Source organism: Rhinatrema bivittatum, chromosome 2 (genome assembly GCF_901001135.1).
Source record: "Rhinatrema bivittatum chromosome 2, aRhiBiv1.1, whole genome shotgun sequence".
NCBI classification, from domain to species: domain Eukaryota; kingdom Metazoa; phylum Chordata; class Amphibia; order Gymnophiona; family Rhinatrematidae; genus Rhinatrema; species Rhinatrema bivittatum.
The window spans coordinates 801,442,954-801,469,298 of NC_042616.1; the positions used below are offsets into that span (position 1 = coordinate 801,442,954).

At 45.6% G+C, this 26,345-nt stretch overlaps 1 protein-coding gene across 1 annotated transcript in view; it reads left to right on the forward strand.

Moving 5' to 3' along the window:
* The window catches only part of ADGRB1 (adhesion G protein-coupled receptor B1), a 292,333-nt gene that overhangs the window by 39,632 nt on the left and 226,356 nt on the right, over positions 1–26,345 (forward strand).

Here is a 26,345-nt window from a genome sequence, read left to right on the forward strand (position 1 = left end):
TACCAGTTTGTTCACGGGCAGGGGAGTTATCATAGCCCCCAAGGCAGACAGATGGAGGGATCGAATCACCGCTATATAGTGCTCCAAGCCCTAGCTGAAAAGCACTAAAAATGTTGCAGACCGAGACATTTTCAAATGGGTCTTTTAGTGGCCTTCGGCAGGTGCACGTAGCCATCTCTGGAAGTCTGGAAGATGAGGAAGTGTGTGGGGGGGGACGGGGACGTGAGATAGGCGGACAGAGGAACCTGGGATGCATGTAACTTTTCCGAACTCTCAGGGAAGGGTGGGTGGCTGTAGATGCTCTGGGAAGCTTAGAAATGATAAACCACCGCCATGTCCTGCAGGTTACGGTATTCCTGCAGCCAAAAGTGCAATGCTGGCGCTCTGCCCGCTGTGGTTATTAGCCCAAGGTGTAGGTTAGTGGCAAGAGCTGGTAAGCGGTGACTCAGGAGACTCTCTTCTTGCAATAACTCTGTGTGTGTCCCTGGGGTGGGCGACTTTCCTTGGGCCTCAGTGGACTAGACTGTAGCAACATCTTTCCTTCTACTTTTAGAGTTTTTTTTTTTTTTTTTTTTTTACCATCAATCATCTGCAATTTCCTAGTCACTCAGGTCTCTAGGAGACTGTAAATAACCTTAGCATTGGTTAGAGAGAGCGTTCAATAGGCCAGACAGAATCTTTACTAAAATTCTGCTCCCGTAGGCCGAGGTTGAGGATGAATTGGCAGTCTCCCTTCAGGTGATAAAAAAAATCAGGGCAAACAGGTCGACAGGGACTTCCACCCTGTCTGCTAATGGTCTGTATCCAGAGGACAAAGACAAGGATAAAGGTGGATATCCAAGAGGTACTCGACTGAGGTGCCCAACTGAATGAAGGAATAAAATCGCTCACTCATCAAAAGTGAGCGAGCAGTGTGCGAGTGAGCGAGCAGTGTGCAGCTCTGCCGGATGCAGAATGGCCCCTAATGTTAGTGCCTGCCCCCCCCCCCCCCCCCGTGCCAGTTGGATTTCCAGGATATCCCTGCATGCACTGCCCCCATTGTATGCAAATTTAACTCATGTGTATTGGTTAGACAGATGCTGGGGGGTTCTCAGGGACTGGATTGCAAACCCCATGCCCTAATGAATATGCATGAGGGTAGCTGGAGCACGTTTTCTAGTGCGGGGAATGGGTGGAAAAGTAAATGGAAGCCTGTACCCTCGGGGGGGTGGTGATGCAGTACCTCCATTACCCCGGTGGATATATTTGCATGCGATATTTTTTTCCCCCTTTGGGGAAGGGAGAACCCTCTTCCCTATATATTCATTCGGATCCTCTTCTTGCCTGCAGAGTGGACAGGCGCATGCGCCACCCTGCAGGTCCTCTCCCAGAGCCGTGCGAGCTGCCTTGCTCCAGAGCCGATCGGGTACCTCTTTGGTGATGCGCGGCAGGATCCTGCCGTGTCTCGTGGGAGTTTTCATCCAAAGGGTGGGCCCTCGCTTTAAAGATATCGAGCAGCTGGGCCATCAGGTTGCAAGCCACATTCAGTGCAGGATTTATTTAAAACCGTAACGGGGTGGTGGAAGTTTGTACGTTCACCTTGGTTGTTGAAATGTTTTGAAAAGTTAATAAAGAAAGTATACAAAAAAAAACAAACCGTAACGGGTAACGGGTTCTCGTTGCCCTCATTAATCTAAACTGGATCAAAGTACTCCCAGTCAGGCTGTTCCAATCAGCTTCCACCTATTCTAGGAATACTACTAACGAGTTAACAGATTCTCCGGTTCAGGCAGGGTTCCTCATTCAGGGGGATCTTTGTGTCCAGTTCTTACTTTATTTTTCTCAGGAATTTATCAGTGGGGTTTTTTTTTTTTTTTAATAAAAACAAAATTGGGAGAAAGTCTTGAACAAAACAAATGTTAGGTTGTTTGTTTGTTTTTTTCACTTTTTAGCTTACGGTTTTGTTTGCTGCCATAAGCACTGATAAAGTTCCAGGAAAAATAAAAATAAAAATTGAAAAGCAAGATGTCTGATCATCCAACATGGCTGACAGCACTGAAGTCGCTGGGATAAGCCCAGCGATCCCTTATGAATGCCTGCGGACCAAGCCAAGCCCTCGGGGGCAGGGTTGCAGGGCTGGGCTCACCTGGCTGTAGGTAAGACCAGAGCTCCCGCCTGTTAATGGGGCAGACCACCTCTGTTTCTTATTCCCTTCCTCCCCCCTTACCCAGGCCACCAGCCTGGAGGTGACTTTTCATAAACATGAATCATCTGTTTATTTCTAGTATTGCACATTTGCAGTATAAGTACCTTGAGAAATACCGTTAGCAGATTTAGGCTTGGAGCAGCTTCAGCTCATGTTGGCCCTGTGATTCTGCTGCATCCTTTGAGTGGGGTCCCAAGCACTGAAACGCAGCTCTTCCCTGTCTCTGAGGCACCAGGGACAGGTGGGGCTTGCCCTGTTGTATGCATGGTCCTGTGGTTCCCCTGTTCTTCGGGAAGACAGAACTATGCATATGTCGCGGGGAATCAGCCTGTGCCTGGAAACCACCGTCTTCCAGTAGTTGATAACAACAAACATTTAATTTTAATGTCATTTATTGGTTTATATACTGTCTCCCCACTATCGTGAACTGCCCAAGGTGAAGGACAATACAATATAAACAAAATATCCATTCTACAGCAACAAGAAAACCTTCAATAACCACCCATAATCTGCCCTCAATAAAGACACCACACACCTCCAACCTCTCCCCCCCCAAAAAAAACAGAACCCCTATACCCACCAACCCCTACACATCAACCCAAAACCATCCACACTCAACCCTCAGTAAAAACCACTGCTCCCTCCTATCCCCTATTCCCTTCCTCAATAAAACCAAATCCCCCATCCACCCACCTATTAAATATGCATCCAAAACCTGGACCAGTCCAAAACTACCAGCTAGAGCCTGCAGCCTGCTCCTAAAGCCCAATAGGAGACCTGAATAAAGATGCAAATGAGGGCAGAAATCAACCTAGGGCACAGCTCCATTTTGGGGAAATGGCCAAAACTGGCCTTCTATCCTGCAAGGGGTTTAGAATTTGTTGACTAATGCTTGCAGAGTTCCGAGGTACCATATTTTTTGCTTCTGTTTCGCTTTAATGGAGTAGTTTACAAAGCATCTGGGATTGTGATAGCTGATCCTTTGCTTCCCCGGTCCTTGGCTCTCAGATTGGAGCTGCTTTTTCTTTTCACAGAGTGCTGCACCCAAAAGGGAAATTGGAGACTTTTGATGCAGAAGATTAAGTGCACCTCTCTCTCTAACTTGACTTGGTGCCTTGATCATGGTACCTAGATGTTCAATCCATCAAAATGCTTAGAACGAGTGTCGGGAGCTTGGCGTCTGCAGATTCCAAGAAATGTTACACTGACCTTTGTCAGGCTTTTCAAGTAGTAAAAGTCACTTTGTGATCCACAGAGCTTGAGACATAATTGCCTTACCTACTACTTAATATCCTCTGTATTTACATTCAAACTCTGGCGATGCGCCTTGTGCTGAAGTTGAATTCTTCCTGTTGATGACATCATTAAAGCATGACTAATTAATTGTCTAATGATGTCTAGAGCAGAGAGATCATAGCGTGACTTTCCCATCCCCTCTCCCTCAGTGCACTTCTTGGCTGTAGAAAAGCATTGGAGGTAAATTATCAAAAGGATTTATGCACATAAGATGGCTTTTGAAAATTGCTACTTTTACACACGCCATAGGGCTGAATTTTCAAAAGGTTTTACAGTCTTAAATGGGCTTTTGAAAATTGCTATGAAATATAATAATTTTATATGAGTAACTCCTTTTAAAATTCACGCCATTGTTTTTTTTTTATTGGGACACAGATTGAATAACCTTGATGCACTAGATCAGATGCATCGCACACACACACACACACACACACACACACACTTGCTCACATTCATGCGCACAAGTCAAGGGCATCAATTGCACAATGTGACTTTGGTACTTTAGGGGTGCATCTTAGATTAATAATTGTCATATAATTGCTAGAAAATACAATTTTGTTTAAGGTTACAATTAAGCAATGCAGTTGGAGAGCCAGTTTTGTGCAGAGTTAACGACTGGAAGATGGGTTGGATGATACCAGTCTGTCTTTGTCCCACCATTAAACCAACGTCACAGTCCCACTACTGAGGCTAATATTGCTGTCGTGCATCATTATATCTCGGAAAGAACAGAGATGGCTTAGAATGCCGCCAGGTAGTCAATGCCGAATCCTGTGCTGGCGAAGCTTTCCTTGACCCTAAGACACATGCTGCAAATGAACCAGTAAGCTCTGCCTTCCCATCCTGATTGGGAAAAGAGGCCAAATAATGTAAAATCAGGGTAGGAAGGGGTGCAGATGTGATTCAGGTGAGATGGGTGGGTGGTTGGACTGACAGTGTGCTCCGGCTGGGGCAGAGAAAGTTGAGCCTGATCTGCTTAAGGTCACCTGGGCTCAGCGGTTGAGATGGATTTGAATTTGCATCCTCCCAGTTCCTAATCTTCTCCCACCCGCCTCCCCCCACACACAGCAAGGCTAATCATGTTCTGCTTTCTGAAAAGGAGTGAGCTACTAAAATCTTAAGAGCTAGAGCAGAGGCAGTAAGTAATAATGATAATGTTTTTGCAACACCATGGATCACAGTTAGATGGGAATTAATTCCGTTAATTAGACTAATAGAAAAACATTTGTGCCCAAATTTTATAACTACCGGTGTACTGTGGAGACGCGGACTTCGGCCTTAATTTTCAAATTGGAATTAGGCGTGCAGGTCCACCGTGAGAACGAGCAGGTAGGCGTGTATACTTTAGTGTGGCACTGGCACGCACGTTTATACCTGCTGGAGAGCCGATGCAAGTGTCCACCTGTGCATCTACACATGCATTTTCCAGAAATTAAAAGTGCAAGCGTAAATGGTTTCCCCACTTCAGCCCCCGGGGACCGCCTCTCTGCGGTACGTGTAAAAGGATGCGTACATCCTCCGGCCACAGGGTGGAGACATTGCAGTGGGGAGCAGGCGGGCTACAGGGAATGAAGAACGTCATATTCCATGCCCTGAACAACACAGACTCAGCCAGAAACACCCAAGGCAGGCTTTGCCATTATCACTAGGTTTAAGTTCTTTCAGAACTGGACATCAGGCACAAGTACGGCTAACTCTTCTCATTGTTAACCCCTCCCTCTCCCCATGTTTGAAACGGACCAAAATGAAAATTTGGGGGTGACCAAAGGGAGATGAGGAATCTTCTGTTAGGGAGGGTGTGGGGAAAAAAATGTTGGTTTGATTTAGACTGTTTTGTTTTTGCTGTTTCTGGTCGAATTTCATTTTGCGGCATTTGGAGGGAGTGTTTTTTTTTTGGATTTATCAGATAATTTGATTCAGCACATAACATGCAGTATTCGCTGAAACAATAATACAAAACATTTACGGACCTTTTTCAGATGAGTAGATGCTTTGGTTTGGTTGCAATGAAACTGAACCTAAAATCTACCCATGCGACACATTTTGCACATTCGGTTCACCTGAATGCACATCCCCCATCTTCTGCAGAGAGGGAGCTCTAGGAAGGGAGCAGGGAAAACTTATTTCATATTTCTTTGCTCCAATAAAGCAGTGTCTCCTGAACAAGGTACGATGAACTACACCGGGCGTGCGGTTGGTCCTGCTGGATCTGATCTAATGAAAGTGCTTTCGTTGGTGCTGGTTTGATTCTTTATTCTTAGCCCTGCGTGACATGTGCAGCAATGGGGACAGCACTGGGGTTTCTGGAGCGAGAAGGACGGTCCAAAGACAGGAAGCGGTGGTGGAGATGGCGTCTGGAGCCTGGTAAAACCAAGCCAGGCCTTGGGATCAGCAAATGAAATGACAGTGGTGACGTGCTGTGTTGTGCGTGTTTTGTAGGCCATGCCAGTAAAGAAGGACAGATTTAGTCCTGGTTTTGCCCTCAGACTGATTCAGCTCTGATTTTCTTAGGGAAAAGCAGGACTGCATCACCACGCGTACAATGGAGTAAGACCAGGCCTGGCTGAGCCTGGCTCTTTTAACATGGAGTCATACGGTCACCTCGTCCGGTGCAGTTCATCCTGATCATCAGCCCTCCCCCCCTACTCTCTCTCCCACCCCTCCAACCTCACATTAGTCTGGTTTTCAGGATATCCCTAATGTAGAGCAAATCAACAGATTGTGAAGTCCCTGGGATAAGATTGGGACGCCCCTGCTCTAAGGAAACTCATGGGAGTTATGTCTGGTTCTTAAACCCAAGGAATGCAAATATATTTCAGGGATATTCATGAGGGATAACCATGCAAACCGGAGCAGGCCAGCCGCCGCTGTCCTAAGCGAGAGAACCTCGCAGGCTTCCTAGAGATGGATTCTGCGCATCACATGTTGAAACGGGGGGGAAAAGCCGAAGCAAAGTCAGACAGAAACACTGTCCCAGGTTATATTTAGCAGGACACAGAGTTCATAATAACTGCTCCTTGATTAGTGGAGCAAGCTGCTACTTGTTTCAAGATGTAACGTATAGTTTTCCGATGACTCATATGTGCTTTTGCCATTTTTCATGCCAGCAGGAGAAGCCTTCAGACCAACGCAATCAATTACTTGCCTTTCTGGAGGAAATTCTACATTTAAATATCAAAGAGCTCTGGCTGAATATGACATCCATTGTACTGACTCTACCTCCATAGGTTGCCTTTCTCTCCCTGTGGCCTGATGTTTCTGGGATTTTAAAGCAATTATGCCTATCATGAGCCCTCAAGCCATGGCCGAATAGGGATCCAGGACCCAGGACCGCATTCCTGGGACTCATAGCACAGTTTCAGTGGGATTATTTGTGCTTATGGCACGCTATAGAAAAATTTACATGAGCTTCCAGGCAGTTAGCTCCACCTTCATTAGAGGACAGGGCAGGAAGTAACAGACTTACAGGCCCAATTTAATGCAGCTTTTCTTCCAGGACTTCCTGAGTATAAGGGCAGTAGAAAAGCAGCGTGCAGAGTCGTGCTGTGGAACGTTTCATAAAAACCTTAAGGGCCTCTCAATGAGGCGCAGTTCATTTTTTTTTTTTTGGTGAAAGCAACTTTGCAGAGCCGTCTTTAAATAAATATGCATCCATTGTTAATGAGCTGTTTTATGTAATTTTGCATTTCAACAACTATGAATCTAAATACAGTTTTACAAGTGTAAAACTGCACGTGAAAAATAGCTCTTTGCAAAGCAAATAGTTAACATTTTACACACTAATAGGGGGAATAGTGCGCACCATTGACTTTTTTGGTGCACGAAGCTGCTTTTACGTACAGCGGAGGCGGATAAAGTTTAGAAGTCGGGAAGACATTCATAGAAACATAGAAACATAGAAATGACGGCAGAAGAAGACTGAATGGCCCATCCAGTCTGCCCAGCAAGCTTCACACATATTTTCTCTCATACTTATCTGTTTCTCTTAGCTGTTTGTTCTATTCCCCTTCCACCCCCACCATTAATGTAGAGAGCAGTGATGGAGCTGCATCCAAGTGAAATATCTAGCTTGATTAGTTAGGGGTAGTAGCCGCCGCAATAAGCAAGCTACACCCATGCTTATTTGTTTTACCTAGACTATGTTGTACAGCCCTTGTTGGTTGTTTTTTCTTCTCCCCTCCTAACTGTAAGGGAGGTTAAGCACTAGAACAAGTTACCTGGGGTAGGGAGAAAGGGCGATGGGCTTTTTAACATCTGCCTGGGACGAGTTAGGCAGAGTGGATCCTGCGTGAAGGCAGATGAATGGGCAGGCCTGGAGACTGCTATCCAGGCTTCCTAGGCTAGTACTTAAGAGAGGTAAAATCCTGAGGGTCACCGAGTATTGTGGCAGCTGCCCCCTAGGACAGAATTTCCCAGCCTGCACTGCATGGTAGAGGTTGCAACACAAGCATCCTGAGCCATATCGAACCTTTCTAGCCAGGGAGTGGGGAGGAGATTTCAGGATTCGAACTGTAGCCAGGGGCATTAAAGACCTAAACCTGTTCCTGTGGATGAGGCCCTCCTGCTCCCATCTGTCCTTATCTTTGATTCTCTGAAGTTTTTTCTGGATTTGAGCAGGGAAGGTTAAGTGCTCCAGATCACATGACAAAAAGAGAAAGTAAGACATTGAGCCTCGGGGGCTTTTCAGCTCGGCCTTCCATCCACAAGCTCGCGCTTCTTCCTTGAAGAAATACAATTTTAGACACAAAGGCACATTATCGATTTTTTTTTTTTTTTTTGCCACAGCTTCAAACTTGTAATACAGTTGGAAAAATCTCCGTTTTCCTTTGCTGCTGTGGGGTGAAGCCCTCCTCCCTCCGTGGCTTGGATTAGCCGGCTCTGAGGTCCCAGAGTCCGAGGGTGGAAGCAGATGAAAACATTTTTCGACGTTCAAAGCGTAGAGACCTGAAAGTTGCATGCTCTCGGGGCACGCAGGACACTAGCCTTCTATAATCATTGAAACATTTTAGCTGTTTCTTGATTTTTTTTTTTTTTTTTTTTTTTTGCAGCCTAGACCCCAAAATCCCCGTTGACGTAGTAATCATACACTGTGACGTGATTTCTAAGAACATAAGAAATTGCCATGCTGGGTCAGACCAAGGGTCCATCAAGCCCAGCGTCCTGTTTCCAACAGAAGCCAAAACCAGGCCACAAGAACATGGCAATTACCCAAACACTAAGAAGATACCTTGCTATTGATGCAATTAATAGCAGTGGCTATTCCCTAAGTAAACTTGATTAATAGCCATTAATGGACTTCTCCTCCAAGAACTTATCCAAACCTTTTTTGAACCCAGCTACACTAACTGCACTAACCACATCCTCTGGCAGCAAATTCCAGAGCCTAACTGTGCTTGATATGCAAGTTTTCTATTTAAATGTAGGGGAGCAATTTTCAAAACTGTATGTTTTCACGCAAAATACTTTAAGACTTTTGTAGGGTCTGCAGTTTTCAAAGCACTCTCATTCCCTGGGTGGATCGATATTTACCCATGTAAATGGCTTTTGGAAATTGTCCCCCCCCTATGTCCAATTCTGTGATTTTTGCAGGATAGTTTTGAGAGGGCTGATGTTGGGAGTTATCATGAATGTCAAGTTTAACACGTATTGAGAAATGACTGATTTACTGACCAAATTAACAGTGATTGCACCCCTCCCACCTCCTGATGCTATGAGATTTTAAACTGGCACTTTGAGAACCCCAAATCCAGTGCAGCCGCTATCTTCCTATCCTCAACACATGTACTAGAGCTGCACAAAATGAACTTTGAACCTGCCCACTATGCCGGGCAGCTTATTGATTTGCTACTCCCCTCTAACACGAGGGAAGCGAGAGGACCCGTCCACAAACCCAAAAGCAGCCCAGCGATCTGGGTCTGACCACTCCATGATCAGATCCGAACTTAACGTACAGTCAGCCGATAAAGGCATAACACCTCAAACTCAGAAGACCAGGCGGAAAATCGATACAGGCAATATTTAATGAAATTCTAAGAACCAAACAACTTTCCAAGAAGAGTCAGTCGGTAAATTAGCCTCTGCTCGCCTCAAAACTCTCCTCAGAAAGGAGCAGCGCCAAACCTATGGAACATGCTCCCTCCCTCCCTGCACAGAATCGAAGACTCCCCAGATTTCTGACGCCAGCTGAAAACACGGCTAGCACCCTCTAATCTGCTCTAAATTTTCCTCAGCCAGTCCACGTTGGAAGCAAAGAATGCTTAACTAATCAAAATTTCAGGGGCAGGAGTGGCCTCTGGGTCTGACGATTGAGGAGTGGGGGAAGTGGTGCCTTGCGGACACTTGGTCATCGTCTGGGGAACAGCGTGCCACCGGCCCCAGTGGACTCCTACTAAAAGGTTTGGCAGTGTGCCGAAGGCTCCGTCCCTGCATGGTTGGCTTCATTTCTTGCAGCGGGGTCACAAAAGTCGTCTCTGGGCTCATGATGTCTTCAGGCGACTCTGTGTTGGCGCGAGCAGCGAGAAACAAACCTTGAGCTGAGCAATCCGTTCTTTCCGGTAAATTCTCCACAGCCTTATGCCATGAGGCAAACGTGTGTGGTGCTACTAACGTTGCAAGGCGGGTGGGCTTATGAAACCTTTTCTCTCTTTTCATCACAATTTTCATTAGTGTGGACCTTAAAGGGAAAATGTCATCTCTCACTCCACTTTCTACTGCATTTTCTTTTTTTTTACCCAGTCACTCAGAGGACAGCTAGGTGATCTAGAAGAGGGGTGGGCAATCCCGGCCCTCGAGGGCGGTAAAGCACTCACTCTGCCTCGGTTGCTTGCAGATCTGTTTCATGCATATTCAGTAGGGATGTCCAGAAAACTCGACTGGCTTGCGGCCCTCGGGGACCGGAATTGCCCACCCCTGATCTAGAACACCGGCTTCTGGAGGTTGGCAAAGAACAAAAGCAATCGTACACAAATTCGCTGAGGCGTCAAGTGCTTTTCATCAGTTTTACCTCGCATCTTTGGTGTGCAGAAATAGTCACTGCAGGTACCGCATTTCACCAGGGCTTTGTTTATGATTGTGTTATCAAGTGGTCTGCCTCTGACAGGACCTGAGCTTTTGGCTTTGTTCTCAGTATTTAGCCCTGTGGTGCAGGAAAGGGAGGGGGTGAGGCTGGAGCAGACAGAGTAGAAAAGAGCTCCTGTGGCCCCTGGGCCAGGCCCCTCCCTTCCCAGGCCTGAGCAGGAGAGTTTGGTGAAATGGAGCAATCTGTGGTCCCTTTAGCCTGCATGTGGTGAGTGTCGGTCCGTGCTCTGCAGGTGGGACTGAGTATTCTGCTAATGTGTACTACTTTTATTACGCGTGATTGGGATTGTATGGAGGCGGCTTTGAATCTTTTAAATTCATCGGTGAATCTGTAGCAGTCTGGTTTGTTCTGTTTCCCCAGTACGAGGTACGCTACATATGTGATGAGCATGGTTTTTTTTTTTTGCAGGGTTGTGTGTTATCGCACAGAATGCCTGGTAATGGGTTAAATGGCCTTTGTCTTCAATTAAACTTGCCTTATTAACCCACCTTTAAGGCTTTAAATCTTTTCCCTCACTTTCTCCAAATGCTTATTCGGTTGTCACCTCGGTAACCGTGACCCACACTCCTTCCATTACCAGGCACTTCGTGAAGTAACACAAAACCCTGCAAAAACAAAAAAACCCCCTTGCTGTATAGCAAGCCTGTCTTACCAAAACAACACTACTGGAGACCGTCCCTGCTCCAAAGAGCTTATCATTTATTCAAGACAGTCAGACAGACAAATTTGCATTTTTTTGTATGGTGAGTAGTAAGGGAAATGTCCAGCCAGCCATTTCAGAGATTATCTTCCGTCAATGTAGTTTGGATTTCATTTAATTTATAAATATATGTATTCTTTGATGTCATTTATTATTATTATTATTTTTTAGCCTACCTGGTTTGTGAGAAGGATGTGGGAGATAGGATCAGCCTCTTTGCAGGCAATGTTAATGCTGATCCTAACGAGGCCAAACATCTCGTTGCTGAATCTTATGGTTACAGTTTGGGCTCAGGTTTCAAAGTGAATTATTAAAATATGGAAGAATGCAATGTGAAACTATAGATGAGGACGTAGGAACTGCTAGCAGTCAGCTTTCTATTCACTTGGGCCAAGAAGAGCATCAAGCGTTTTAGGAGTTAATATCACCAGAGGACAAATAGCTATCTGAAACAAATTACTCCCATATAATCAACGATATAACTAGGGTCCTTGAGGTTTGGGACAGACCCAATATTTCCTGGATAGGAAGGACCTGCATTTGGATTTTGGATTTAATTACTTGCCTTTACAAAGCGCATACATGCAGCATCTTACTCAATTGAGTTACCTCTTCTGAACCTTGCCAGTGATCGTGCAAAGGAAGGTCCTCAATAAAATACAATGAAAAATATTGAGTTTCATTTGGAAGAGATGACCACCGAGGGTTTCAAAAAGCACACGTTTTAGTGCTGAGGCAGACGGAGTCCTTGGGTTCCACATATATTATAGCATAAGCCAAGCCGGAAGCATAGCCGATTGGAATAAAGAAATAGTAAAATCACAGCAAGTTTCCTATAAAGTTTTCTTGAACTGGACCAACCCAATAAAAGAGGATTTGGAGTCCCTAGGTCGTTCCCCTTACCCAAATGCAGGCCTAAGGACCACACCCAGAAGTTATGGTAAGGCTTCCTTTATTGACCGGGGAATTACTTGTATACCCAAGGAGATGAGCAGAAGCAAACGTGGTCCTAGTGCCACGTGCCAGACTCTTTATAAAGCTTCCAAACAGTAGTGGCAGTTTGCCAAGCATAAATGCCAGGCAGCTTTCATGTGTAAAACGGTCACTAAAGCACTAGCCCAGACTGGACCAGAGGTGTGAAAAGGTTGCTTACCACAGGGTTTGCTGTTTGCTCTACTTACTGAGAAAAGAAGACCCACATGAGGTCTCCTCATAATGGGACTTTTCACACCTCGAATGTCCACTGCAGGTCAGTTGCAAGATTAACATTTTCCATCCACCCTTTAGATGGATGGCTAGAAGCAGTAGCTGTATTAAAATATAAATGTCAGCTAAAACCTAACTCTTGAAGGTCAGGGCAAAACATGGTTTAACACAACTTTATTCAGACTTTGGTTCATGGCTTATTGCAGTAACTGCTCAGGCTGGAAGCCCTGAATACCTGTGGATACCTGTGTAGCCCCTTCAACAGTTACAGTGCATAAACCAGCCCTCCGAAAGGGAGGGGCAAAATCCCATTCTTTTCCACAGTTTCTCCCCTGTATTCCCACAAAGTGTAGCATATTTGAGGATTGGATAAATAGGGCATTAAGAGGCAGAAGAGAGCTGTCTGAGCTCTCTCCAATAAGGTTTTTCCCCCTCCATTCATCCCAGGAATGTCCAAAGACGGCGCCAGATTCATTAAGGCTTTTTCTCCCATTAAAACCCTCAGTGAATCAGGTACATAAGTTTTGAAAAGAATGGGTTGGAACGGTGGGGACAATTGAAAAAAATAAACGAGGGATCAGCAGACTTTGGCGCACCTCAGACTACAAATGATCTGTAGCCATGAGCTGTCTCTGCACATGATCAGGGATGAGGTCTTTTTTTTTAAGCAGTGGTAAGATCGGAAAAGACTTCCTAATTCCCGTGAGTCCAGTGGAGAAACTATGCCTCGAGGACCAAGGATAAAGGATTCATCTTGCAGAATTATTGAGTTTGCAAAAGACACCAATTCATTGGACCCCTGGAGAAAGCCTTAGCACAGAGGCAGAGCCGTGGGAGGAGACACAGACCAACTTGGGTAAAACATCAATATTCAGAAGATTATCCGAAAACCACTCAAAGTTTGTGGGGAGCTGGTATCTAACAAAAACAGAGGCTATGTAAGATACAGTATGCGCTGAGGCTTCCGCTGTGTATTGGTGGGGATGTGCGAAACGGATTCCCTTCTGGAAAAAGATACAGGAGGGTGGTAAAAAAAACCAAACAACCAACCAATCAAAAAATGTATTTCAAATTGGGATTCCGGGTTGGGTCTGTCTAGTTCAGAGACTAAAGAGAGAAAACGTTTCTCACATTTGCTAGTGGCAAGGAGGTGCTGGGGCCTCTTTCCCACTCAGATTTCTACAGGAGACTCATTGGATGGAGAAACTGACTGCTGAGGTACGAGACAGAACTCTGAAAGGTTTGCAGGTGACGTTTTGGAGAAGGACGGAAGGGCAGAAGGACGGAAGGGCAGACGGGATAAGAAGTAAGTCCCTGTGGGAGAGTTGCCATGCAGGAGCAAATAAGGATCTTGGGGAGCTGGGGCACCCCGAGTTTTGGTTACCGTTCTTCCACTCTAGGTTGTTTTTCTTCCTGTTAGTGAAGCAGAGTGGCTGGCTAGGAAACAGCAGTGTGCCTTCTGAGATTAGCTTTTGGTTTACGGTTTTGGAAAATAAATGAAAGTTAAAAAAAAAATACAATTGAGCTCGGCTGCTTTTTGCAAGACGTTGGGTTCTGTTTTGTCAATAAGACTATGGCATGCATTTGCCTTAATCAGAGGCCTGATAGCAAAGTGGGGAAATGCATTTTGCAGTGCAACGGTTGGGCGCCGCAGGGGCATGCGATAACATGGCAACGTTTGCTTTGGCAGATCCCTGGGTGGAGCATGGCTGAGCCCCCGGGAGGCGCTTTTCTTGTTTATTTAACTCCTGCCACCTGGGAGGTTCCTGAGGCCTGCCATGGCAAACGGCCATTGGAACTGCAGAGAATTTAGCTGTGTTGCGTTACCCCTTTGTAAGCGGCTTGTTAAAGATTCAGATCTTCTTATTATAACTACCAAAAATATGAGAACGCTTCCAGATCCGGGTGTACGAAGTTTTCAGCTTCCAAAAGCTTGCACTTAATTGAGCTCATAAACTTCGACTTAATGGCTAATAGTTGCTTCTTATTTACTGCAAAGCACATAAGTGCTGCACACGAGAAGAGAAGTAGGAGAGCACAGTCTGAGCTATCCAAGGCCACAGATGGAATACCAAGCGCAACTTAGATGAGGAAAACACCGTGGATAGTTCTGTTTTCCGGAAGGAGCACCGTCTAAGATGGTGATGAGAAAGATTCCCAGTGGTGGTGATGTGATGAGGGCAATGGTTGTGATGGAGCAGTGAGGAAGCCTTGCATTAGGATTTTAGTAGGAGAAGAAGGCTGAGGAAGCCAAAGGAGAAAAGACTGTGATTTATGCACCACCGCGGGGATGGGGGTAGACTTAAGATAGAAATGCAGGACAACCTTGCTAGTGCAAGGCTTGGAAAGAGCACAGAAGAAATGGCGAATGGAATGTGGAACGGAGAAGACACCAAGGTCAGGGAATTGGAAGTGGGGAAGGTTGTTTCCAACCCTAGGGTTGTGCATTAACTGAAGCGAAGCGAGATGGGGGAGAGGGGACGTCGGTGAGGAGATGGGCATTAATTAAGGAGAAAACAAAAGCATTGAGTGCAGTGGCCCAGTCATTCCTCCTGCATTATGCTAATTGTCATGATGCCTGCCGGGGGATCGTTTTCTCCGTAATTAGTCGCTGTAATACCGCGTCATGGGTGCACTCTTGCGGCATCTCAATGAATGAGTGACTCTTTTCTATCATGGGGAAAAAAACCCAGGTTCTGTGTTCCCAATTTGATTGACAGATAAACAAGATTTTTTTTTTAAGTTTTAGCATTTTCCTCCGCAGAAAATTACCATGCCTGTTGCTCTCCCGCCCCCTCTGCTTGCCCTTGTCTTCCTGAATTCAGATACTGTTTCTGCCTCATCACCCTCTGGGAGACTGAGCCGTGCATCCATTACCCTTTCTAGGAAGACTCCTCAGTCTGTCGCCTGACAGCCTTCTATCACTACCTTTTTGGCTGCTTTAGGGATTTTCAAATCCAGTTCTTAGGGGCTGCAAATACCTGGTTTTCGGAGCACCAAAAAGATGCAAAATAACTTGGTTCTTGAACCAGGGCATCTCCTGAATAGTTATTGTAGATATCCTAAAAACCCAACCAGACACTTGTGAGGACCAGAAGGCCTCTGTTCTAGAGGTTTCTTTTCCACTGGCCTGTCCCATCTCCTGGCTCCATCATCTGCCCATCCTTTCCGTCAGCTAGGACAGCTGCTTCTTTAGTTCAGCGTCAAAAGCCCTCGGTTTGGAGCCGCAGAGCCTGCAAGATAAAATCTTGGTATCTGAAATGGACTGAAAGACAGAAAACACTAGGGGTGTGCATTTGTTTGCAACGTATTAACAATCCGTAACGTATATGCCATATTCGTTGTATTCATGGGGGTCACGAAACGTATGGCGAACCCCCTCGAATATAACGTATCACTAACGAATAAACCCCCACCCTCCTAACCCCCCCAAGACTTGCCAAAAGTCCCTGGTGGTCCAGCGGGGGTCCTGGAGCGATCTCTTGCACTCGGGCTGTCAGCTGCCAGTATTCAAAATGACGCCGATAGCCTTTGCCCTTACTATGTCACAGGAGCTACCGGTGCCATTGGTCGGCACCTGTCACATGGTAGGAGCACAAGATGGCACCGGCCGTCCATTGCTCCTACCATGTGACAGGGGCTGACCAATGGCACCGGTAGCCCCTGTGACATAGTAAGGGCAAAGGCTATCGGCGTCATTTTGAATACCGGCAGCCGACAGCCCGAGTGCAGGAGATCGCTCCAGGACCCCCGCTGGACCACCAGGGACTTTTGGCAGGTCTTGGTGGGGAGTTGTAGTTAATTACATTTAAAGGGTTGGGATGGGGGTTTTTTTTGGGAAACGAATACATATGTAACTAATGAACGGATCGTGGTCCCCCGAGAACAAATGTAATGGATTTGGGTCCCTACGAATACCAAATGGGACGAATCCGTCCCTGCTGCACATCCCTAGAAAACACGTTGATTGCCTTCATCGGTCGTTGTTGTTTTCCCGCAAGGTGCGTGATTGCAGCTTGAGTAAGAGGTAGATTTTTTTTTCCTCTTGATCGCTGCCACATTTACGTTGTATGCCATGGCACCAAGAGCCCCTCCATTTTCGCAGTCACACTCTTTCCTTCCACATGTATTCTTAGAAATACGAGCAATTTAAGTAAGCAAACTGGCGGCAGGGAATGCTGCCGGGACCACCATAAGCTGTGATCGCTCTTCATTACCGTGCCCTTGAAGCCTGGATCTAATAAAGCCTCATCAGAATGCAAAGCATTTAAACGTGGTTAGTATTTTTATCATTCCCCCCGAGCTCTTCCCTCAGTAGCTTAGGTTTAAGGGCATTAGAAGCAAAGGTCACCAATATAAAGATCATTTTTTTTGAAAAGTCATTGCTTTCCTGCTCTTATTGAATAAATTCATTGCTTCAGGCTGTAAGCGCATGTTCGAGAGAAGATGCTCGTGCAGCCGAAAATAGCCACAACACAGCTAGGACAGGGATGGCCAACTCCGGTCCTCGAGAGCCACACACAGGCCTGGTTTTCAGGATAGCCACACTGAATACGCATGAGATAGATCTGCATACAATGGAGGCAGTGCATGCCGTTCTTTCTCATGCATATTCACTGTGGATATCCTGACTTGACCTATCTGTGGCTCGCAAGGACTGGAGCTGGCGACTTTGAGCTAGGAAGATAGCGCAGAAAGCGTCTTCCCAATAGCGAGTCCAACGGGCGCGATTTTGTGTTTATGCAGGCCCTTTGCCTCCCCCTCCCCCCCCCCCCCCATCAGTCCATCTCGATGCTTAAGGCATCACAGTGTGGTTTTTTGGAAAGAGGTAGCGAGGGGGATACACCGCGCAGAACAGTTTGCGACTGGGAAAAGGCCAGAGAATCACAAGCTGCGACCACAACTTCCATCCAGTCCTTGGGATCCGACCTGCGGCAAGGTCCACCAGCTCCTGACCAGAGGCTGCGCCACAAGCCCTGGGCCCCGGGCAGATACCTGGCTGAGGCTGAGGATTATTTATTTTGGGGGGCCTGTGGCCCTCAGCTCTGAAGAAGAAAGGGACAATAATAATAGTAAAAAAAAAGTGACTTTGGCTTTATGGACCCCGGCATCTTCCATTAAGATCTTCTCTCCCTGTGCTTTCTCTCTATGGGGTGCACACTGCATAGTTTTGGGGAACCAGAAAGATTGACGTCTTTCAAAAGGGAGCAGAGCAAAGCTGCTCCAAACTTCCACAAGTACCCAGGCAAACTGTATATACCTGTTCCTGGGATTACCCAAGATCTGTTTGCAGTGGTCAGCAGCTTTCTGTTGATGGCATCTGTTTTTATGCTGCAAATTTATATTTTTTCTGTTTTAGTTTTAATTATTTATTTTCTGTTGTGAGGCCTCCTTTCTCCTACTCCTGTGTCTCCAGTATAGAAAGGGGCTCGCTGCAGAGCTGCTGGAACCCATTGCACCTCAGTGCAGGTCCTCGGGTTTGATATAACAAGGGGGAGAAGCGTGACTTTCCCATAGCCTCAAATAACCACGCCACTTCTTAGACCAGGAGGTCAAGCATGGTCTGCAATCCTGCATTTTGAAGGGGAGAATGAAGGGGCAGACTGGATGGCTCTTGAGGCTTTTTATATGCCAAAACATTATCTGTTTATAAATGGCCAAAAACAAAAAAGTCTGGCAAAGTACCAGGGCACTTTAATAGCCCACAAACTGCACTGCAACAGGAATGCAGGTGTTCTAAGGAGCGTAAACTCCTAAGGTGACAGAACACCTGCATTCCTGTTGCAGTGCAGTTTGTGGGCTATTAAAGTGCCCTGGAAGGAGAAATAAAGCTCTCTATGAAAGCGAGGACCTCTGTAATTTGCCAGACTTTTTTGTTTTTAGCCCTTTATAAACAGAGAATGTTTTGGCATATAAAAAGCCTCAAGAGCCATCCAGTCTGCCCCTTCATAATGCAGGACTGCAGACCGTGCTTGAGCTCCTGGTTTCATCTTCCCCGGCCCTAGGGAAACACTTTCCATGCCCCATGCCTTCTTGAATTCTCGATATGGTGTTTACCCTCCCATTACCTACCCTGGGAGGCTGTGTAATGCTTCCTTCATCCTTCCTACGAATGCACAGCTTCTGTGAAAGAGGGGGCATGAAGAAACTGGAATGGGTGTTTGAGCATTTCAAGTGATTTATTGATTGATTGATTTAGACAATAACTTTGAAAGCGGCATGTGGGCGCATATTGGCACGTGCCCAGGATCGCGCACATGTTACAGAATAGCCTGAGCGCACACACGTGTGTGCCTAATTTTAAGTGGGTGTGCGCCTAGGTGCGCAAATCCAAATTCTACTGCCTAAGTCGGCGTATTTTATAACTGGCGTGCGTCCGAACCATTGCCAGTTTCACCAGTTCGTCCACCAGTTCACCCAGTTAAGAGTTAGGTCCTCCAAAATGCAAGACAACTTGCATAAGCAGAATACAAAAACAGGGGCCCTGTGGAGTGGTTTTGGTTTTTTTTTTAGCAAAATGAAAGTGAATATCTTAGCCAAAAAATAAAAAAATCAGTCACATTTCCCCTCATGAAGACGGAGATGAACTAAACTGTCCAAGTCCTTTCAATGCATTTAAATCATCAAGAGAAACCAGAACTGTTTAAAACAATCTATATCCCTTTGAAGTTTGGGGAATCTACGTCTAATTTACAGGAGCAAGCTGGAATAAGCCAGGCAGCTTCAAGGTATTGCTTTCTGGGTTTTAATGGTATGCTAATGGGTGACATCAGGGCAGTTTAAATACCCTACCTTTGGCTTCACCTCCTCTGCTTGACATCTAGATGCCAGGCACACATGCGGCTCCGTACTGTGCTATAAAATTACCTTTTAACACATTGGAATAATTCTGCACATGGCTTCCCGGTGAACTAGAAAGTGCTTTGGGGGCGTATGTCATTGATTGGACACAATAACGGACAGGGAATTCTGCACAGCTCAGTTGGTTGGGGGGGCAGGGAGGAGGAATAATCATTTTAAAAGTACATGGAGAGTTCCTGAGCCCTTCTCTGGTTACAAACGTCTTATTGATCGCATTGAGTAGACGACAGGGTACCAACCATAATGTCAATGGTCTTAGATCCACTCCATTTTGTAATGCAATACATTTTGTACCAGGAATTAGTAGAGACGCTCCTCGCCGTTACCGCTTACTGGATGCCATTAAGACCTGGTGACTTTGTAAGTAAAAAAAAAAAAAAAAATCCTCAGAATCTGAAAGCTGTGTAACCTTCACCGCTGGCATCCATGTATGCATGGAGTCTTATAAGAGCTGAGATACGGTCTGTGTTTATCTGAGGCTTCAATTCATGCCTCACCTCCATGTCGAGATGATATTATAGTGGTTAACACTGAATGGGTTCCTCTGTGGTGATCTGCGTTCCAGATCCCTCTCCTCCTCTTCAGGAATGAATGGAGGTTCATCCCCTTGCAGGACTTCCATACAATCCACGAGATCTCTCCAAACGCCTTCATGATGGTGATTCTGAGTCCCTGGATGCTGGTGCACTCAGACAGATAGTAATGAAGTTAACTTGAAAATAGGACCAAAAGTGTGAGGAAGGAAAGGTGAATAAAACTTCCTTCATCCCAAATAAACAGGAATAAAACTGGGCATGTTTAAAGGGGGTAAAAGGCCTCCTACCTGCAGACGCAAGGGCTCTTTCCCACAAACCAAATCAGAAAAAGGGAGCAGAATCAGCAACATCCTGCCCCTTATAAGGGTAACTAAAACTCCACACTGCAAAATGGTGGCGCGGAGTCTTATACTCTGGGGACTCCACCATTGCAGTCTCTCACATGGGGGAGCTAAAACCCAATAAACATGTACTTCTCTTCCCCTTATTAACATGGGACAAACCTCTTAGCAGAGACCAATTTTACCCAGTACTTAACCAAAGTATTACTGGGATACAAAAGAACGTTTACAGCCACAAAATCTCTGGAACACATAAGTAGTTGTAAAAAAATCCTGAGACACCTTTCAGCTTGCAATGGTTCTGAGATAAGAATGGTCGTGGTGCACTTGAGTGAACCCTTGAAAGAAGAAGATTTTGCTTGAAGCATAACGCCGCTGTGTTGGGATGGCTGGGGCAGCAGTGGGATATCCTCATATTGCCAATGCCGTTGAGGATGTCTCTCTGACTCTTCACGCTTAGCGAACCTGAGCCCACTATATTCTATTTGCTCCTTATCCCTGAGATCCTCTCTGGCAGTGGGGAGATATAATTGGCATCGCAGAGACCTGCTAGAAGGAGAATAACCAATGGGACTGTTGCGACCGTCGCTGCCCGACGTCTCCACTACGCCCACCTTACCTCTTTGGCGACTCCCTCTTTGCCTGTTGGAAGTTTGGCTGCCGCGGCGTCATCGTGCTGTTCCCCTCCGGCGTCCCCGGACCGGCTAGACGCTGCACTCTGCCACGTTTCCCAGAAGCCTAAGGGCGCGCGCGCGGCGCGGCCCCGACTCAAGAACCAGCAATGGCGCGAACCTCAGGGGTGTCCCCCTGAGGTGACGTCATCTTCACCGGATACTTAAGGTCTCTGAAAACGCTAACGAATCGAGTTAGCATGGACAAGGTTACTCTCCTAGCTACTCTGCCTCCTCGGACTTACCAGGGATACCTGCTCCTCGGGGGCCTCGCCTTCTCTTTTGCTTTTCAGATCGTAGTCTGGAACCGGTACTCGCTCCTCGAGGGCCCACGTACCTGGACCTGCTACTGAATATAACTTCTGCCAGGAAGTCATTGCTGCCTACAACATCAGTGAGTTACCATCTCTCTCTCAGAGCGTTCCCTGGAACCAGGTACTCACTCCTTGAGGGCCTACTTCATTCCAACTCCTGGGCTACTTCCAAGAACTATTGTGTGAGTGTTACCATCAAGGTTCTGTTCCTGAACTCCGCATACCCTGCCTACTCACTATATTCAGTTTCTCTACAGCTCAGTTATCCAGGATCGCTGTTCCAGTATCTGAGGGTCTACAGCCCAGCCGGGCGCTTCCAGCTCACTACTGCCACCTCTGGTGGCTCAGTATACTGTTTAATAAAAGAACTAGTGTGTGTCTGTCTCCAAACTCTGAGCCTGACCGGTCGTCCCTCTCGGGATCTTCCCCCAGGGGCACGGTCATCTGCCACCTACCCAAAGATCCACGAACACTAACAGGGACAAATTATTTTGCAATGATAGGAAGGATCAAATTGGTGGAGGGGTGGCAACTATATGTTAGAGGGTGTCGATTCAAACAGGATAAAAGTTCTGCAAGAAACACATTTCACTGTTGAATCTTTATGGATAGAAATTCCATGTGAGAAGGGAAATAGAATAACAGTGGGGGTGTACTACCGTCCACCTGGCCAGAATGAACAGACAGATGATCAAATGTTAATAGAAAGTAGGGAAGATAACAAAATTAGCAACACAGTAATAATGGGTGATTTCAGTTACCCCAATATTGATTGGGGAAATATCATATCAAGACATGGTAAGGAGATAAAATTTCTAGATGAAATAAATGACTTCTTGGAGCAGCCGGTACAGTAACTGACAAGAGGGTGAGCTATTTTAGACCTAGTTCTTATCAGAGCACAGGATATGGTGCGAGAAATGATGATGGTGTTGGGGCCACTTGGAAATAGTGATCATAACAGTATTAAATTTGATTCCATAACTGGAGGGAGGACACTAAGGAGATCTACTCAATAGCATTTAACATTTGAAAAGGGAGACTATGATAAAATGAGGAAAACAGGAAAAAAACTGAAAGGATCAGCTATATAGGTTAAAAGTTTATATCAGGCATGGACATAGTTTAAAAAATATCATCTTGGACGCCCAGATCAGATGTAATCCAGGCATTAAAAAAAGGGTGAAGGAAAGCCAAATGATTGCATTTTCCTTTGGTTAGAGATTGTTTAGTTAATGCAGTTTTTTTTTGTTACCATTGGTGTGGTTTTTTTTTCTCTAAGGAGATTCCCATGTCAGAAATGATATTTAAAGGTGATGATTTAGAGGAACTGAAGCAAATCTCAGAGAACTTGGAAGATGCAAAAGGGGAAACTGACAAACTAAAGATTAGCAAAGTTGCCCTGCCCAGAACTGAAATTGCAAACTTACTATTAGTAATTAACAAACTGTCACTGAAATTATCTACAGTACCTGAAGATTGGAGGGTGGCCGAAGTAGCTCCAGTTTGTAGAAAGGATTCCTGGGTAATCCAGGAAAGTAGAGATCGGTGAGCCTGACGCTATTGCCAGGCAAACTGGCAGGAAGTATTACTAAGAACACAATTACTGAACGTCCTCTGTGTATGATCATAGTTTAATGGGAAAGAGCCAACATGGGTTTAGCCAAGGGAAGTCTTACCTCACCAATCTGCAACAGTTTTCTGAAGGCGTGAATAAACATGCGGATAAAGGTGAGCCAGCTGATATAGCGGGTCTGGATTTCCAGAAAACATTTGACAGAGTCCCTCATGAGAGCCTTCTTAGGAAATTAAAAAGCCATGGGGTGGCAATGTCCTATTGTGGATTGGGAACTGGTTAAAGGTAAAAAATTAAAAATAAGACTAGGGCTAAATGGTCAATTTTCTGAATGGAGAAAGGTGAATAGTGGAGCGCCTCGGGGATCTGTACTGGGACCACTGCTTTTTAACACATTTATAAATGACCTGGAAATGGGAGGATTGAGTGAGGTGATCAGATTTGTAGGTGACAGAAAATGATTAAAAGTTGTTAGATCACAAGAAGATCTGGCGAGGCTGGGAGCCTGGGCATGCAAATGGAAAATTAAATGTAATACGTACAAGTGCAAAGGGCTTTTAGTAGGGAAGAGCAACCCAAATTATAGCTACACCGTGCAAAGCTCCACATTAGGAGCCGTCATCCAGGAAAGGGATCTAGGCATCGTCATAGATAATGTGTTGAAATCCTTTGCTCAGTGTGCAGTGGTGGCCAATACAGCAAATAGAATTCTAGAAGTTATAAGGAAAGGAATGGCGGAGAGTAAAACAGAGAATATCATGTCATCTCTGTATCACTCCATGGTGTGTGATCTCACTTTCAGCACTGTGTGCAATTCTGGTCACCGCACTGCAGAAAAGATATAGAATTAGAAAAGGTAGCGAGAAGGGCAACCAGATGATAGAGGACTAAATGATTCCCCTATGAGGAAAGGCTAAAGAGGTTAGGGCTCTTCAGCTTGGAGAAGAGACGACTGAGGGGGGATATGACAGAGGTCTATAAAATAATGAGTGGAATGGAATGGGTAAATGTGAATTGGTTGTTTACTCTTTGGAAAATACAAAGACCCAGGGGACACGCAATGAAGTTACTAGGTGAAACATTTAAAGCAAAGAGGAGGAAATATTTTTTTACTTAACGCATAATTAAGCTCTGGAACTCATTGACAGAGGATGTGGTAAAAGCTGTTAGTGTAGCTGCATTTAAAAAAAGGGTTGGGCAAGTTCCTGGAGGAAAAGCCCATAAACCATTATTAAGGTGGACTTTGGGAAATCCTTGGGATAAGCAGCTTGGAATCTATCTACTTTTTGGGATCCTGCCAGGTACTTATGACCTGGATTGGCTACTGTGGGAAACAGGATACTGGGCTTGGTGGACCCAGTATGGCAAATCTTATGTTCTTATCTAGCTGTTTGGTCGCCTTGCGATCATCATATATGATCACCCACCGATACCGCTCTTGTTTCATGCATAAATGAATTTCACCCCCTGTATGGTATCACTCACTTGCGTTTCTGAAGCCCGAATGCCTGACACAGACACACTCAGTGATCGAGCCAAGTGGTGAACTCACATCCAGGGACGTAGTGCGTGAAACCACCTGCGGTGTACGAGAATTGTACATGGTTCACGTCAATGGTCTCCATATCAGGCCTAAGCTAACCTAAATGCCACCATCTTTAAAGCAAGCTACCTTCTCCGACCTGCTCCAGCATTACACCATTACACTTAGTTGTCATATATTTTCAGTATCCCTTTCCGTGTCATTGCTCATTATCACTGTGATACTCTTGGAGGAATTTTGTAAAGGGAGAGGGCTTGGACGCCTGATGAAATGGGCAAAGATTCAATCCTTCAGCCAGCATATGGTAATTCTTTGTCTGCATAAGTGAATGACGTTATTTTCCAGTCATTTTTTTTTTAAAGTCCTTTGAAAGGACCCAGTGAAAGTTGGTAAAATGGGAATTTGTAAATTGCTCTCAAAGATGAAACATGTTAGCCTGGTGTTTATTTAGAGGATCAAATAGCTCTTATTGCGTAGCATCCACTCTGTTACAATGGTGCTTTTGAGCCAAGCCTTGGATTTCTGTCTGGCTTCGGGATGCTTTTCTTTTATTTCTTCTTTTTTTTTTTTACACAAAAATATGAACGTTTTCAGGGCTACGATGTGCCACCCTGCAGTGGGTATTGTTTGTTTGCACCTGAATTCAAGGATGTTCATTGGTTCTTGGAGGAATCTAGATTATTTGTAATATGACAAATTTTTTTTTGTGTATCTGAGGATGGATCAATGCAGTCTTGAAAACTCACACACCTTGCTAGGTTCCATTTATCAATTACCACCCAGGAAAAAGATCCAGGTGCCATAGTTGATATTACATTGAAATTGTCAGCTCAGGGTACTGCAGCTGTCATAAAAGCAAACAGAATGTTAGGAATTATTAGGAAGGGAAGGGTGAATAAAACAGAGAATGTCATAATGCCTCTATATTGCTCCATGGTGAGACCGCACTTTGAATTCTGTGTGCAATTCTGGTCGCCGCATCTCAAAAAAGATATAGTTGCACTGGAGAAGGTACAGAGAAGGGCTACCAAAATGATAAAGCAGATGGCATGGCTGCCCTTTGAGGAAAGACTAAAGAGGTTAGGGCTGTTCAGCTTGGAGAAAAGACAGCTGAGGTGGGATACGATCTATAAAATCATGAAATGACTTGAACAGGTAAATGTGAATCGGTTATCTACTCTCTCAGATAATACAAGGACTATAGGGCACTCCATGAAGTTAGCAAGTAGCACATTTAAAACAAAATGGAGAAAATTATTTTTCACCCAATGCACAATTAAGCTCTGGAATTCATTGCCAGAGGATGTGATTGAGGCAGTTAGTATAGCTGGGTTTGAAAAAGGTTTGGATAAGTTTCTAGAGGAAAAATCCATAAATTGCTATAATAAGTAGTCTCAGGGGCAGATTTTCAAAGACCTACGTGCGTAGGGGGGTTATGCGTGCCGGGCCTATTTTCAAAAGGCCCAGCAGCGCGCTTAAAGCCCCGGGACACATGTAAGTCCCCGGGCTTGAAAAAAGGAGTGGGGTGTGGGCGGTCTGGGGCAGGGCGGGGTCAGCTGCTCTTGGCACAGTGTCCATTTGCCGCTGTGTCCGAGATTGTGTGTTGGCAATCGGCCGGCAGGCGCAAAAGGTAAAATAAAGATCGGGGGGGTTAGAGTAGGGCTGTGGGGGGGAGTTTAGGGGAAGGGGTGGGAAGGTCAGGCTAGGGGAAGAGAACGGAGGAAGCCAGCGCGGCTCGCCGTGTGCAAGGTGCACAATTGTGCACCCCCTTGCACGTGCCGACCCCGGATTTTATAACATGTGCGTGCGCCAGGTAGCGCGTGCACATGTAGGCCGCGCGCGCGTTTGTTTTAAAATCCAGCCCATAGGGAATAGCCACTGCTTATTTCTGCCTTTAGTAGCATGGGATCTATTTAATGTTTGGGTACTTGCCAGGTACTTGTAACCTGGATTGGCCACTGTTGGAAACAGGATACTGGGCTTAATGGACCCTCGATCTGACTCAGTAAGGCAACTTCTTATGTTCATATCTTTGGAT